Here is a 10,561-nt window from a genome sequence, read left to right as displayed (position 1 = left end):
GTAGTGTTGGACTCATTCAAGTCAACGAAAATGTTGCAATTAAAGGTAATGAAAATTAATTCAGCTTGCAGGTTAGTTTGGGCTTTTGTTGTTTGTTTTTGTTTTGTTTTGTTTTCCTTGTAGAATTTGAAATATTTTGTTTTCATCAGTACATCCTTATCTATTCATTTTTTCTCCTGAAACCTGGAGGCTTTTTTTCCAGGACAAAAAAAATTATAGAACCTTCAAAATTACCTCCTAGTTCATATTTTTATTTTACTTAAGAATTTTTGATCTTACTTATTTTTGTCTTACTGGACTGATTCACCCAAACAGTGGAGCTGTTTGATAAATCTTATTATTGAAAGGTGGTGTTAACATTATCAGTATTATAAAGGATAATATCCTGATAATTAATACACTAATTTTTCAAAGCTAACTTGTTGGATTTTGTAAATCACGGTCTCATTGTTTTAGTTTCATTTTTGCACCCAGGGAAATAAATGCTAGGAAAAAAAAAAAAGACTTCTGTCATGTGATAGTCTCCTGAAAGTCTGGGGTCTGATTCAGAGGGAGATGAATAATAAACCAGGTAATGCCAATATATTAACAATGCTGAAGTGGTTGTCATGTACGTTCTATAAAGCGTATGCCAAAGAAAAATGCTGGCAAGTGCTGTGTTGAAATATCAGCTTAGTTAAAGGACTCATCATGAACCATTTGTCTTTTACCCTTCCCTCACTAGTCCTGCCAGCAATTCTCTGTCTGCCAAAATGAGAAAGGGACAGCTGCCAAAGGAATGGATTTCAAAGTGTGATTTTTTTTTTTGTTTGTCTCAGTTTTGCTCTCTCTCTCTCCCATCTTTTAGATTCTTTTCCCCCTATAAAATGCAGCATGTTGGATAATAAGAGTTAATAAGGAAAGCTGTTAGCTTTGGAAGCTCCGTTTAGGCTGACTTTTCCCTCAGTCTTTACACAGGAAGACCCATAGACATTTCTGACTTCCACTGAAAGAATCTCTGTATCCAAAGCAAATTTTAGCCAGAAAATATGTAGTCAGTAGAAAATGCCCACAAAAACTGGTGGGTCAGGAGTAGTGAGTTTCTGCATACCTCTGTGAAATGTCTGTGGATTTGGCTAGTATAGGAGGTTACATGTAATTTTTAAAGAGATTTTCCCTCAGTGCGGTGTGTTGAAGGGATGAAGACAAGTTTGCTCTTTCCAGGAATAAGTTGCTGGCTTGATAGGTAATTGGACCACCTGAGGCTACAGTGACCCAAAAGAACTAACAGTATTAGAAGTGGACTTTTTAGGTAAGGACTCGATTTTCCAGAGACCAATGCAGGATGAGTTGGAATGGAGGAAATGTTCCTGCATGACTGCAGCCTCCTGCTTAAGTCCAACAACTGCAGGGCACTTTCTCTCCCAGTTCCTTCTGCTCCCACCGTGGTTCCAGCACATTCCCATCTCACACACCTGTGGCCTGTACACTCCCAGCTCCATATCAGGCATTCCTTGTGTGAGAAGGCAAACCAGGGGGTAGCACATTTCCCTTCTACAACATTCTTCTACAAGGAATATTTCTCAGTGCTAACACAAGAACGTGGAGATTGAAAGGAGATTTGTCCAGCAAAATTTTTGTATCGGGAGGCTCTGAATTTCAGATTTGATGGCATGGTAAGATATTTTTCTCCACTAAAATACTTTTTCAACCTCTTTCTTACTTTCATGTCCTGGGGGCTTATGTCTTCACTCTACAGTTGTTTTCACCTCTGCTCACCTAATAACATTCTCAAGTAATAATTCTGAGTGCTCAAACCAATGAATAAACCTGCTGGAAACCAAAGAAGTGCTGAGGTGTAAAGCTGCATACGACTTGAAGCCGAAGTCTGTTAAAATACCTGGTTGAAAAGCCCAGCCAATGCTCTCAATAGGTGGAAGACTGCAGTGTAAACTCACTGTATGAACTAGATATTGAGTAATCCATATGGCAGAGGAGCTGTAAGATGCAAATGCATAGTAAAATATTGTGTAATGAAAAGTAGTAATTGTGTTTCTCATATAAGTACTTGTTTTCCTCCTAAGGCTGGCTGCAGAACTGTACTTGCTTGTGAAATATTTAGTATAAATGGAATATTTGAGTAGGATGGACAGCACTACTGATGAATCTCAAAATTGGTCCCCCTCCCATGCAAGCTGGCTTACACAAGGGTCATATAGAAATGCAAATTCCTATGGATGAATGTTGATCTCAATGATAAAGAATAAAAAAATTAATTAGTTTTTATACTGCACTCTGGGGACAACATTTAGACTTAATCTTGCAAATAAACTTGCAATGCCTCACTGTTATTGTCACCAAAGTTTGAGCTATGGCTCACAGAGGCATCCATCACACCTTTGCAAGGCACACAGTCCCCAGGCTATTTGCTGCTGACACTACCAGCCTTTTGTCCCTTCTGCTGTAAACAAAATGGAAGACCCAGAGTTGCCGGCTGTTCAACAGATAATGGCAGGGCTGCTTCTTTTATAGTTCACCTACCACACTCATGTGCAATTGAATGTGTCTCCCATACACTGCTCTTGCCAATTCTATCTCCAGCAATTATCCTCTCCTAGTACTCCATTGCAAAGTACCTGCCAATAATGAGGCATTTGCAGGTGGCAGCCACAAAGTGCTGCTTCTCCCTTCTCTTTGCAGGCACCATGTGGTGGCAGATCAAACGTGGTGGTGCTGATGCTGCTCACAAAGGAGGTCATGACATGGGCCAGGGCAACAACTCTGCCTCTGTTTAACCTGATCCAGATGACAGTTGTTCTCTCTCTTGCCCACTGTCTTCAAGTGAAGATGAGTGCTTTCTTCATCAAACTAATTTCAAGCTACATGATGACTTTTTTCCTCAGTATTTACATATCTCATATTTTAAAATTCTGTTTTACAGGGTGGCGTGAGCGACGGCGAGGGGAGGCACGCAGACAATCAATATGATTGATAAAGCAAGCTCCGTTTATTCTCTGTTACAATGGCTTTTTATATGCAACAGGTACAGCTGTCACATTTTGATTGGTTGCATAGAGATTTCTGCCTTGCTGCATCTTCTTGCCAGGGTTCTTCCTTGTTATCATGAGAAACTTCTCTAAAGTTACATAGAGCAGGATGACAAGATTACAGTGTCCTTGTAACATCAAAACACATTGCAACACTTGCAAAATGATGTACAGCCTGTCTTATTCTGATCAACAGGGGGATTGTTCGAACAATGCTTCCAAAGACCCATGACCCTGATCAGTAAGCCATTCCTCAACACTGTTTTGATGTCAGTCTTTTGTGTGTAGAAGTTTTCAGATGATGTTTTAGCCAGGAAGTGAGTATGCTGCTTTTACTGACCACTGAAATTACTCCACCATCAAGCAGGTCCACTGCTGAGTAAAAATCACATGCTCACAGAACGACAAGGGATGAAAGGGATAGCAGGTTGCCTCTCAGCCAACCTTCTGCTCAATGTGGGTCAAGCTTGAATACCTGCTTTGGGGTTTACACAGTCTGGTCTTGGAAATCTCCAAGGATGTGGTTACAAACCCCCTCTTCACCCACTGCTGAAGAGCTCTCACAGTGAAAGTGTTCTTTATGTAAAGTCCGAATGTCTGTTTTTTTCAGTTTATTCCCCCTCATCCTCTCAGCACACATGACTATGAGGAGCATGGCTGTCTATTCAGTAGCCCCCCCATAGGCACTGGCAGGTCCCCTGGGGCCATCACTTCCCTGGACAAATAAGCCCAGCTCCCTCAGCCTCTTCTCACTGGGCAAGTGCTTCAGCCATGCCTGTCTTGGGGCACCCCACTGAACTTGCTGCAGGTTATTCATGTTTTAGGAGTAGTGGGGGCCCAAATCTCGATGCAGGTCTGTACATATGGTCAAACAGTGCAAAGTAAAGGGAGAATATAATCTACTGACGTTTCTTCTTTTAATAGACCCTGACCTTCCTTAATGACATAAGACACCCTGGCTCATGTTCAGCCCATAGTTTACCAACATCTTCTAGTTGGTAAACCTCCCCAGGAAGGTAGACCTCAGCCTGGATTAGACAAGAGATTAGTCCATCTCAGATGGAGGACTTGGCATTTGCCCTTCCTGCTCCATTCCTTGCAGGCAGAGCCCTGAACACCTGCCACCAAACAGCAGCAACCTCAGAGAAAGAGATGTCTTCTTCTGTGGCCCACAGCTTCAGAACTACAGTGCTCAGAAAAACGGGGACACCAGTTCATTCTTCCCAATCACCAAACAAGCTTATTGGCCCTGGATCTAGTAGTTCTTACCACAACTGGGAAGTCTGCATCTAAAGACAAAGAACTACATAATCAAAAGGCATCAAATATTGGATAAACTGTAAGTTAGTAGGCTTTAAAATTCACACCTTTCACTCCAGACAACATACATAAGAACATTTTTATGAGTCCATTTTGTCGCTCTTCTGAAGCCTGTACTCACATCTTGTGATGTTTATTTTTTCTTTTGTTTTGTTTGAGGGTTGTTTGCTTGCTTGCTGTTATTTGTTTTAGTGTTTTTTTTCATCTGGTAGCAAGATACAAAAAGCCGCATAAAACAGAAAAAGTCATCAAAGAAGATTTTTCCCTGAAATATGTGCAATGGCTAGAAATCTGATTATTAGGTCAGGAATACAATAGGATACACATTAGTGCTATGTTTGTCTTTAGTAAGACAGCCAACATAATGCCTTGCTTTAACACTTTATTCTGAATATTTGCATGATTGTCCTTATTCTTACCCATTGAATTCCACTCAGGGTGGCAAGAGCTTAAACCAGTGACAGCAGGGCACTTTTTAATCAATTCCTTTGGAAAATCACATAGGTCTGTACCGTTCCATACAGAAAACAGAATTAGTATTAGCTGTAATTCAAAGAGACTAATTTTGCAAAGGAGGGGGAGGCTTCCGAACTGTGACAAGTTCTTGTGTTAGCTCTCCCAGACTCACCATCTCCTGAATTTATTTAAGGAGAGTGAGTACTGTCACCACAGGGCTTTTCACACCTGCAGAGTCTGACCTGGCATATGCAGCGATGAAAATGGATGCTCACAGTCCCATCTCAAGAGAGGTTAGTACCAAACCTGAAAGAATAAAAGCAGGCAAAGTGAAACTGCATCGGCCCAGCCTTTCTGGTCTCTGCCTGTCCTAGGGATGAGTGATCACTTCTCATCCATCAGACTCTGTGGAGGTTTGTGGTTTAACTCTTTGCATATGCAACTTCACAAGGGTTGTTTGTGTTCAAGTGGCCTCTCATGAAGAGGTGTAATTCCCATCGGCTTCTTCCTCTTGTTTGGCCAGAGGCTGCTTTTGACCTTTGCAGGCTTTGAAATTCGATTCATTTCGTATTACAAAATATCCATTCCTCTGAGCAGTGAATAAGCAGTCTTTGAAGTCACCACCTAGGGCTCCTTAAGTGTTTTAGGAAGGAAGTGGAGGTGCCTGCTGACTGCCAGTGCTTCCCACAGGAGCACCAAGCAGCACAACCAGTGCTGCTCTCCCTACTCGAGTGGAAGGTGTCTGGAGAAGAACCTGCTCCTGACCTTGTCTGTTCCTCCTCTAGACACAAAGCATGGACAGCTGCTCATACTGGTGGTGTGATGGAAATTTGAGGAGAAAGCAAAATCGAGACGGGGACAGGGTAATGACATTTCCACAGAAGGAATACTTAAAAATTACTGTCTTTACACCCTGAAATACAATGTAAGGTCAATGGCTATGAAAATTGCTTATAATCGCAGTATTATGAGGGCTGGGAAGCAGTTTCTGCAATGATAGTGTTTTGTTTCCTGGGAAAAAATGATTCATTCAACACTTATGCTCAGAGACAACTTTTCAGAAAAGTTCATTCATCTGCCAATATAAAATCTGGTCTTAAGGGTTGCGTTGTAATTGTCTTTGTTTGATGCATGCAACTTTGGTCCACTGCAACTGACTGACTCTCCACTTTTCCCCCATTTTTGCCTTCCCTGGACAAGAAAGCACATTATGTCCAGCTTTTTTACCTCCTTCACAGCCCTGGAAAAAATCTTAATAACAATCTCAGTGATATTAGCTGGCATTCAAGGCTGGCATTTGTACAGGTTCAAATCAGAGCATGTTAATAAGTGCTGAAGTCACATCCTAATGGAGGCACATGTTGTCCCACTGATGCAAAACAGATGAATATCATGCACAAATCTGTTTTTACATCATAAGTTAGTGTGTTAATTTTAAAGCTTTTTGGTTTGCATTTTTAACTTTTTATTATATAGAACACCCTATGTTGCTCAAAGCAAGCCAAAAAAGGTTGGCACTGCATGCAGCTTGGAAATTAAAAAAAAGAAAAATTATGCAGAACCCAACACTTGCTTTATTGTACTGCTGCTGAAGAGGCCAAGGCAAACATACAGTAAGCTAATTTTAAAGTCTTTCTTTTTCTTTTCTTTTTTCTTTGTAAGAAGTAGTAAAAATTCTTAGGCAGGTTTTACTGCAAAAACACACATTCGCACTGCAGAAACTAATACCACTATTTTTTTCAATGTTTTCAATGTGTTTTAATCAGCTGTATAATATCACACATTAAGGGACTAATTTTTCATTTCAGTCATATTTTTTCAGTTTAAACATCATTCCAAACATTCAAAACAAGTTGATTTCTTTGCATACTAACAGCATTTGAAATAACTCAGGCCACCTCAAAATCTCAGTGATAAAATGTGTTTTAAGCTCACAAACTGACCGAATGGGAGGTTATGAGCCATAAGTCATGGATAAGAATTGAGCACATTCTCCTTTGACATGACACAAGACATTGCCTTTTGCTCATCTGCTAGAAGTATTATAACAGAATCTGAGACTTGTAGATGTAGCACACAGGCTGATGTAGGAGAGCTCAGCTCCACATCCACTTCTCTCCATGTCCACTCAGGAAATGTGGAAGAAGTGGAGGGAGCAGGCACAAAAAGACGGAATTCAGCCACACTCACCTGATCGTGTCAAAGGCAGGTGCTGTGACTGAGCTAAATATGTTACATTATTGCTACAGTCATCAAAAGCAGTGCACACCTCCAAAATATGACTCATCTGGACTATTTTAGGATGTGGTGAATCACCATATATTGATTTATAGTTCCTCTTCATAGATACCTATAAACTGAGGCTAGGGTTACTAATTTTACTAATATATCTATCTTTTTAGTGTTTAAAAATTAGGAATACAAAATCTCTTATTTCTTAAGTCTGCTGATGATGTTTTATTACCGCTGCAAGGTTTAGAATTAGAAACATTCTCTTTTTCTCAACATTTTTTCTGCAGGGAAACCACACTGTGATTTGAGAGTAAAGAAAAGTAAGAGTTTCCCTTAGAAAGATTTTGATAATGAAAGGAAAGTGTCCTGGCTACTGTACATTACATTATTACATTACATGACATTTACCTTAGCATTAATTTTAAAAAATAATTAAGTCAGTACTGATTCATGATATATGCAAATAGTGTTTTTTCTTAGTTCATTTAAGCTCTTTATGGTGGCCACTTGTGTCTCTTCCTCTATGTTTTGTTCTTTTCTAGTTTTTTTTGTCTGATATTTGGAATAGTCAGAGAAATAATATTATTTACATAATGCCTGTCTTTCACCTGGGATTATCTAAATCAATATTTTTTAAAAAAATAAACTAGCTCCTGGACCCAGAAAAAAATCACAAGATAAAGCAAAGTAGTACTGCCAAGTTGGAAGTTCCGGATTCGAGGTAGAATTAGCTCTTTGTCTTACACTGATACTATGAATCTAAGAGAAAATGTCTGAAACATCAAAGGAAGTCATCTGGAATCACATGTGAAAGCCTGGAAAGATGGACATTGTTGTCTGTGCCGTCATAATTTTTCACTGAGAGTGAAGAAGAGAATGAAAAAAGGGGAAAGAATTGCAGATAAAATAGCTTATACCAGAATTAGAAAAGAAACAAACTTTTAAAAGAAATACCACAGGAAAAAAACCCAAAACCACAGTTGTAACTGTACATTGTCTTAAATGTAAATGCAAGTTAATCCATGTGTGGGAAGGGAAGGGGGCTTTTCAGTTGCACCAGTGATGCAGTGATGCCCTAACCCTTCAGTGCTGCTCCTGGAAAAGATTCAGCTCCAGTGCTTGTGGAGGTTGTTGAACATACACCAGTGTTGCTCCCTGTTATAACACTGGGTGTTACAACTTCCCCTAGAAAGCCATTCTGTCCCAGCAATGCTTGTTGCAGCATGACAGCACCTTTCTGGAGACTCCCTATTGGCAAACAGCCACTTTCCATGGTCACAGAGCCACAACAGTGCTTGCAAAGGCAGTGGCAGTCATCACTGCCAATACAATAACAGTCGTGTTATTTCAAGATATAGTGAAAGAAAGTTATAGGTTACCTGGGGGTTCAGTGTTTGTTGTGTTTTTTTTAAACTTAAGCAATTTTTACTTTTACCTACTTTAGAGAAGTAAAGATGTCACATTTCTGTAAGCCTTGGCTGTCTCATTTTTGGATCATTTCCCCTGCCTCTGTAAAGGAAAGGTGTTGATACTTGTGTATGGCTTGTGTCAATCAATGCTTTGCAAGGGCAAACACAGAATATTCATGCTGCAGATCAGTACGTGCACACAACTTACAGGAGACAAATGACACTGGGTGCTAGAAAGTGCTGTTCAATTGCCAAAGGCTCTTTCTTTTGTCATACATGGAAAAGTATTATTAAATATAACACCTTTATTACCATGTGCCTAGTAGTGCTATAGTACTCAGGGAAGAATCAGTCATTGGGTGTCTACTGCAAGCTACCTCTTTGAAAAGGATTTCTGCCTTTGGATATTAGAACTTGTCCCTGTTCTGACCACAGCAATGCAAACTCACAAGACAGGAAATATTCCCTTAGTAATTAAAACATGCATAGCATCTTATTTTCATTTTTAAGCCAAGAGAATATGAAAAAAAAACCCCATTTATTCCTGCACAGTAAGTCTCTGTTGTGTGTTCATCAGCATGGAGGGTCTAAAAGTCAGCCACGGTAAGAAAGAGCTTTTCTCTAAGAAATGTTAAGGTGTGTTAAATGATGATACCAATCACAGGGACTTCCAGGCTTGAGAGAAAATATAGAAATGTCAAGCAATGGGAGTAAAATTCAGAGTGCAAAAGATAAAATAAAGAGAATTTTAACGAGTAGACAATCTTTCCCTATATACATTTCCAAAATACAGGTACTTTTGAGAGATGTTAAAATTTTTAACATAAAGAGCTGTACTAACAGAATACTGTTTGAAAAATTAATCTGTGGAACAAAAGTTGAATTGTTCTTTTGTGCATGTTTTTATTTCTTTCCTTCCTTATTCAAGAAAAGAAAAAATTAAATAAAAATCTTATCTCACACCATATGTCATCTGCACATTCTCTGATTCCAAAATCCAAAGTTAGATATAGTTATAGATGCAAAATTTGCAAAAGACCTCCTTCTTCTTAATAAGATAAACTAGAAGTCTCAGTCCATTTCCTTCTGCACTTTGAGTTGTTTGAACCTGTAGTTTAAATTCAGAATTTTTTTTTCAGGTACTAGATCTATAAGTTTTTTCGTGAAATCAATAGAGAGAACAGACCTTGAGGAACAAACCTGAGGGGGAAAAATGGTGTGCATTCAGACCTTGGAAGTATCCCAGCAAAACACATATAACTAAAACATATCAAATGTTATGCTTTTTTTCCAGCTACAATTTTAGAAATTAAATAACTGTCTGACCTTAATCTCACAAGCCTCTGGATAAATTCCAAAATAGATTGAAGTTTTTATCCAGATCTCCCCATTAGCTATGTGACCATATTTGTCAGAATACCTACTCCTTTGTTACTAGAACTTATCCCTTGCATTTTTAAAAGCACAGAGGAGAAACAACAGGTTGGGAGTGTTCATCACCTGCAGCAGTGACAGCTAAAATGAGCACAAATTTCACAAAGGGATTCAAAGTTCATATATTCCTGCACTGTGATCTCACACTGAGAAAAGAGAAAATGTACTCATTGTAGCTGTCACCACTTTTCAGCCTCTTCATGTTGCCTTTTTAATTTATCATTTACAGCAGCATTGGCCTAATAACAGCACTGCTTTTCTCTTGGGCAATTTTATAATGCTTTTGCAGAATTCTTACTAGCTTCACTTCTTCTGAAACAAGATTTTTATTTATTTAAAATAGAACAAATGCCTCAGGTTAAGCCCAGCTGAATAGCAAAAAATGGATGAGTGTTAGTTACTTCATGCCAAATTATATGTCTGGAGATGATGGAAATGCATCGCTTGTAGTAGAAATATGCACATCCTCCACAATTTCAAGGAATCTAACCAAAATAAATAAGAATTTAACCTCAGAGATGTGGCTGGATTAGCATACTGTTCTCTCAGATATCTCTATCACCACATCCCATATTTTTTCAAGACAATAGTGCACCAAATATTTATACCTACCCTGCTCTGGCTGCCTTAAATCACCCCGACGAGGCTAGTGTTGGACTTTTAGGAAATCATTGTTTTTAACTA

The sequence above is a fragment of the Sturnus vulgaris genome, chromosome 1 (genome assembly GCF_052056855.1).
Source record: "Sturnus vulgaris isolate bStuVul1 chromosome 1, bStuVul1.hap1, whole genome shotgun sequence".
In the NCBI taxonomy this organism is placed as follows: Eukaryota; Metazoa; Chordata; class Aves; order Passeriformes; family Sturnidae; genus Sturnus; species Sturnus vulgaris.
This window is presented reverse-complemented; position numbering follows the sequence as displayed.